Genomic DNA, 5,993 nt, shown 5'->3' with positions numbered 1-5,993 from the left:
ACTGAATTTGGGCACTATAGTTCCTCCCCCGCTTATAAAAATTTCGTCCTAGAAATTAAATCTTACCAAACAACTCCGGGTAGCGAATCCTCATGTCCGCTTCTGACTCCCAAGTGGCTTCTTCCACGGATTGATTTAGCCACCGAACTTTGACCAACTTGGTCACTTTCTTCCGAATTCTCCACTCCTGTCTGTCTAGGATTTGGACGGGTCTTTCCTCATATGACAGACCTAGAGCAAGTTGCAATGGCTCATAACCCAGAACATGCGAAGGGTTAGCTAGATACTTCCTCACCATCGAGACGTGGAACACATTGTGTACCTCGGATAGATTCTGCGGAAGGTCAACACGATAAGCTAGTGTCCCAACTCTGTCAAGAATCTCGAAAGGTCCAATAAACCTCGGACTCAGCTTGCCTCTCTTTCCAAAGCTCAGAACACCCTCCATGGGTGCATATTTACGAAGACGTGATCAACTATGGAAAAATCGAGATCTCTTATCCTCTTAACGGCATTGCTCTTTTGACGACTCTGGGCGGTCTTCATTCTGTCTCGAATCTTGACCACCACATCTACAGTATGCTGAACTATCTCCTGACCAAGTTCTGCTCTTTCACCGGCTTCATCCCAATGAATCGGCGATCTGCACTTCCTTCCATACAACGCCTCGTAGGGAGCCATACCAATGGACGATTGGAAACTGTTGTTGTAGGTAAACTCCACTAGAGGTATATTTGATTCCCAAGTCCCTTTGAAATCGATCATATAGGCTCGCAATAAATCTTCCAAAAATTGAATCACTCGCTCAGATTGGCCATCTGTCTGCGGGTGAAAAGCTGTACTGAAAAGCAACTTCGTTCCCATGGCTGCATGTAAGCTCCTCCAAAAGGACGAAGTAAACCTCGGGTCCCTATCGGACACAATTGAAACTGGGATCCCATGCAATCGAACTATCTCCTTGATATAGAGCTCTGCATACTGTGTCACGGAGAAAGTCGTCTTTACTAGCAAGAAGTGTGCCGACTTAGTTAGTCGATCCACTATAACCCAAATAGAATTAAATCCTCTGACTGACCTCGATAAACCAACTACAAAGTCTATGGCGATATTCTCCCATTTCCATTCTGGGATGGGGAGTGGCTTAAGTATTCCTGCTGGCCTCTAATGCTCTGTTTTCACCTGCTGACAAGTGAGGCATTGAGACACAAATCTGCGGATGTTTCGCTTCATGACTGGCCACCAATACAAAATCTACAAGTCTTTGTACATTTTGGTACCTCCTGGGTGAATAGAATACGGAGATGCGTGTGTCTCTGTCAGAATATCCTCTCTGATCGAATCAACACTAGGCACCCACATTCTACCTCTGTATCTCACAATACTATCAGACACTGTGTAGAGTACACTGCCCTTGGCTTCATCCTCCTGTCTCCATTTCTGTAACTGCTCATCCGAAGACTGACCTGTACGAATACGGTCTAGCAGAGAAGATTGGAATTTCAGATTTGACAGACTTGGAGCTCTGCCCTTGCTATAAACCTCTAAACCAAACTTCTGAATCTCAGACTGAAGAGGTCTCTGCACTGACAAATGTGCTACAACTGCCACTTTCCTGCTCAAGGCGTCTGCGACAACATTAGCCTTTCTCAGATGGTAGCTAATCTTGCAGTCGTAGTCTTTCACCAACTATAACCACCGTCTCTTTCTCATGTTCAGTTCCTTCTGCGTGAAGAAATACTTGAGACTCTTATGATCAGTGAATATCTGACATTTCTCACCGTAAAAGTAATGTCTACAAATCTTCAACAGAAAGACAATGGCGGCTAATTCTAAGTCATACGTCGGGTAGTTCTTCTCGTGTACTTTAATCTTCCTGGAAGCATAAGCTATAACTCGACCCTGCTGCATCAAAACTGCTCCTAACCCGAGCTTAGATGCATCGGTGTATAGCACAAAATCACCTTGCCCTGTCGGCATGGCTAACACTGGCGCTGAAATAAGAGCTTCCTTCAAAGTATCGAAGCTCTTCTGACACTCGCCACTCCACAAGAACTTAGCATTCTTCTTGGTCAGTGAAGTGAGTGGCACTGCTATGGACGAAAACCCCTGAATGAACTTACGGTAGTAACCGGCTAAACCCAGAAAACTGCGGATCTCTAATGCATTCTTCGGTTCAACCCAATCTCTAACTGCTGCCACCTTGGCTCGATCTACCTCAATCCCATTGTTAGATATAATGTGACCCAAAAACGCTACCTTCTCCAACAAAAACTCGCACTTACTGAACTTCGCAAATAATTTGCGACTCTGTAAGGTCTGTAGAATTGTCCTCAAATGCTGGTTGCGCTCCTCATGGCTCTTCGAGTAAAAAAGGATATCGTCAATGAACACTATGACGAATTGGTCTAATTAAGGCTGGAATACTCGGTTCATGAGATCCATGAAAACTACTGGAGCATTCGTCAGTCCAAATGGCATCACTAATAATTCGTAATGCCCATACCTGGTCTCGAAGGCTGTCTTGTGCACATCTGCATCCCTCACCTTCAGCTGGTGATACCCTGATCGAAGATCTATCTTAGAGAACACGGTGGCTCCCTGCAACTGATCAAACAAGTCTTCAATCCTAGGAAGTGGGTACTTGTTCTTTATCGTTACCTTGTTCAACTCTCGGTAATCGATGCACAGTCTCATACTCTCATCCTTCTTCTTTACAAAAAGTACTGGTGCGCCACACGGTGAGAAACTAGGGCGGATAAATTTCTTGTCGAGAAGCTCCTGAATCTATTGCTTGAGTTCTAACATCTCAGCTGGAACTAGTCGGTACGGTGCCTTAGAGATTGGCACAGTGCCTGGCATAAGATCGATTGCAAACTCCACCTCTCTCTCTGGTGGAAGACCTGTGACGTCGTTAGGAAAGACGTCTGGGTAGTCTCTTACTACTGGCACATTTGATAGTGATGGAGTGGGCACGTCAAGTGCAGAAATACCGCTGGCCAAGAAGGCCTGACACCCCTTAGAAATAAGTCTCCAAGCCTGCATGCAAGAGATCATGCGAGGGAAACTTCTCCATCTGGCTGGTTCAAACAGGAACTGATCGTTGCCCACCGGTCGAACCAAAACTGATCTCTTTTGAAAATCAATCAAGACTTTGTTCCTCGTCATCCATTCCATCCCCAGAACGATATCAAACTCTGGAATTGGTAAGAAGATCAAGTCGGCATACACTAGGTGGCAGTGTAATTCTAGATCAATGTCTCTGACCACACTAGTAGCTGATAATTCTTCCCCTGATGGCACTGAATAATTCATGTCGAGTCCAATGGTCTTGATATCCAAGTGACTAGCGAACGTTTACGAAATAAATGAATGGGTGGCTCCTGAATCTATCAAGGTCTGGGTAGCTAGTCTATTAATGAAAATATTTCCTAGGAGATGTTAGCACAACACAACTTATATCCCAAATTACTAACATTTAACCTCAAGAATCGAAGAAATTAGTATTCCAAGTCACTCAAAAGTATTACTAGCACACTAATAATCCCAAATAAAATTCCAACATGCAAGGCAAAGTAATGCTGAGCTTAGGTAGAGAAGTTTACTGGTCAGCAATTTCGTGTCTGGGTTTGCCTCCTGTGCATGCATGGAGAACACTCTGCCCTGAGTTGGCTGATTCCACTGTGGGCACTCTTTTATCTTGTGTTCAGTAGCTCCACATTTAAAACACTTGCATGACCCATATAGGCACTGCCCCGGATGCTGGCGGTTGCACTTAGGGCACACCGGGTAATTTCCGTGCTTCTGAGCTACCCCCTGCTGCTGAATCGGACCCTTGCCTCTTGGCGTTCCCTCGTAGGGGTTCTTCCCTGGTGGCCCCTGATACTGTTTCTTAAACTGAGGCCTCTGAGGCTGCTGCTGGTGTTGCGGTGGTACCTGATAGGGCCTCTTGCCCTGCCTGTCCATCTCAATATCCCTCAGATCCTGCTCTGCCGCCAATGCTCTAGATACGGCGACTGTATAGCTAGTAGGACCAGCTACTCACACATCACGGCGCAGGATCGGCTGCAATCCATCCATGAAATGCCTCAGCTTACTCTGGGCATCAATAGCTATCAGGGGTACAAAGTGACACCCCCTCTCAAACTTCCTGACAAAGTCTGCCACGCTACTGTCTCCCTGTCGCAGCGTCATGAACTCCCTAGTCAATCTGGAGCGTACTTCCTCAGTGAAGTACTTGGAGTAGAACACCTCCTTGAAACCATTCCAAGGCAGCGCTTGCAAGTTGACTGCCACGGACGCACTCTCCCACCATAGTCTGGCGTCCCCTGTCAGAAGAAACGTGGCACACCTGACCCTATCTGCATCGGTCAGTTCCATAAAATCAAAGATTACCTCGATGGACTTAATCCATCCCTCAGCTATCATCGGGTGAGTGGTACCTGAAAACTCCTTTAGACTCATCCTTCTGAATCTTTCATACACCGCCTCAGGTCGGGGCCTCGCCCCTGCATCTACTGCAGCCTGGTTCCCAGCAAATTGTGCGAAGAACTGAGTCATACCTGCAAGCATCTGTGCTTGCATGTCTGGCGATGGAGGTGGGGGATTGTCCCTCTCCTCATCTCGAGGCTCTTGGCCCTCTTCCCTAGCTTCGCGGTAAATTAGATGTCTAGGAGGCATACTATTCCAAAAATTTACCCAACACGTAAACCCCAGATGCATGAACATGATATCAATAACATAAGATGCACGTAAATTGAACTTAAAACATAGACATGCTGAAATCATGGCTTAATGCTTAGTACATAACATTACTCAAAACTTTAAAACTTACAGACTTGAGGTGTGACTTTGTGAGCTTCTTGCGACTGGCGGTAGGCATAACCCTTTACAAGAACACGGCTCTGATACCAATTGTAACGTACCGTACTTTTGCTACTTAAAATTTACGGAAAAATTAAAAAATTTCTTAAATATAAAATACCATTTCAAATTGTGATCAGATACAAAGTTTACTAAAGAAAAATACTTGTTCAAAACATCATAAATCAAGACATAAAATCAGAGTATTTGATCATTTCATAAAAATTTCAAAACATGGGCGGTCCTCGGGTTTAGCCTCCCGCTCAGTCCAAGCCTGCTCCTTGGTCACCACCTCTAGCCTCCTCATAAACATCCTCACCTGCATCGATCAAGTCTAGTGAGTCTAAAGACTCAACACGTATAAACTAGAAGTAACGAATAATACATAATAAGATCACGTGCAACTTTAAAATAAGACATACATACTTGAAACTTGAACTTGAACATGAAATAAACTTGAACATACGTCTATACATACTTAGACGTGCCATCAACATAAACTTTTCTTAAACATGCTTGCATACTTGAACATGCATAACTTCATCATTTTGCGTAAATATAAGTTTCAATGCAAGTGACCCATAACATAATCGCCTGATCAGATCATACCACAGTACTGGGATGACAGGGACGTATCTACTGCCACATACATGAGATCCCGTTCATAATTTAACGGGCTGATTGGTCCCCATTCATTATTTAACGCTTTCCATTCTCGATCTAAACCCGTTCATAATTTAACGGGGTGGGTTGGTCCCCGTTCATGATTTAACGCTTTCCAACCCCATACATAAATTTGGTCACAAGACATTTAGCATACCTAAAAAACTTGAAAATATTTTCTTGCACGTCAACATACTTACTTGGCGTCGAGGGATTCTTTGGATCCCGCTTGGGGCCGCTTCTGCACATACTAACATGAATTCACATACGTAACTTGCATAACTTAGACATGGGTATTCGTGCTCACCCCGAATTCAATAAATAACTTAGAAAATATATCAGTTCTGTACTGAAAAAATTGTAAAGATACTAAGAGTTTCAGTTTAGCAGTGTTTTAGACAAAAATAAAGTGGGTTATTTAAGGCACTGACATGATGTTTACTAATTTCTAGGTGTAAAATGACCGTTTT

The sequence above is a fragment of the Primulina eburnea genome, chromosome 17 (genome assembly GCF_022965805.1).
Source record: "Primulina eburnea isolate SZY01 chromosome 17, ASM2296580v1, whole genome shotgun sequence".
Lineage (NCBI taxonomy): Eukaryota > Viridiplantae > Streptophyta > Magnoliopsida > Lamiales > Gesneriaceae > Primulina > Primulina eburnea.
The sequence above is the reverse complement of the archived record's forward strand: the minus strand, read 5'-3'. Positions refer to the sequence as shown.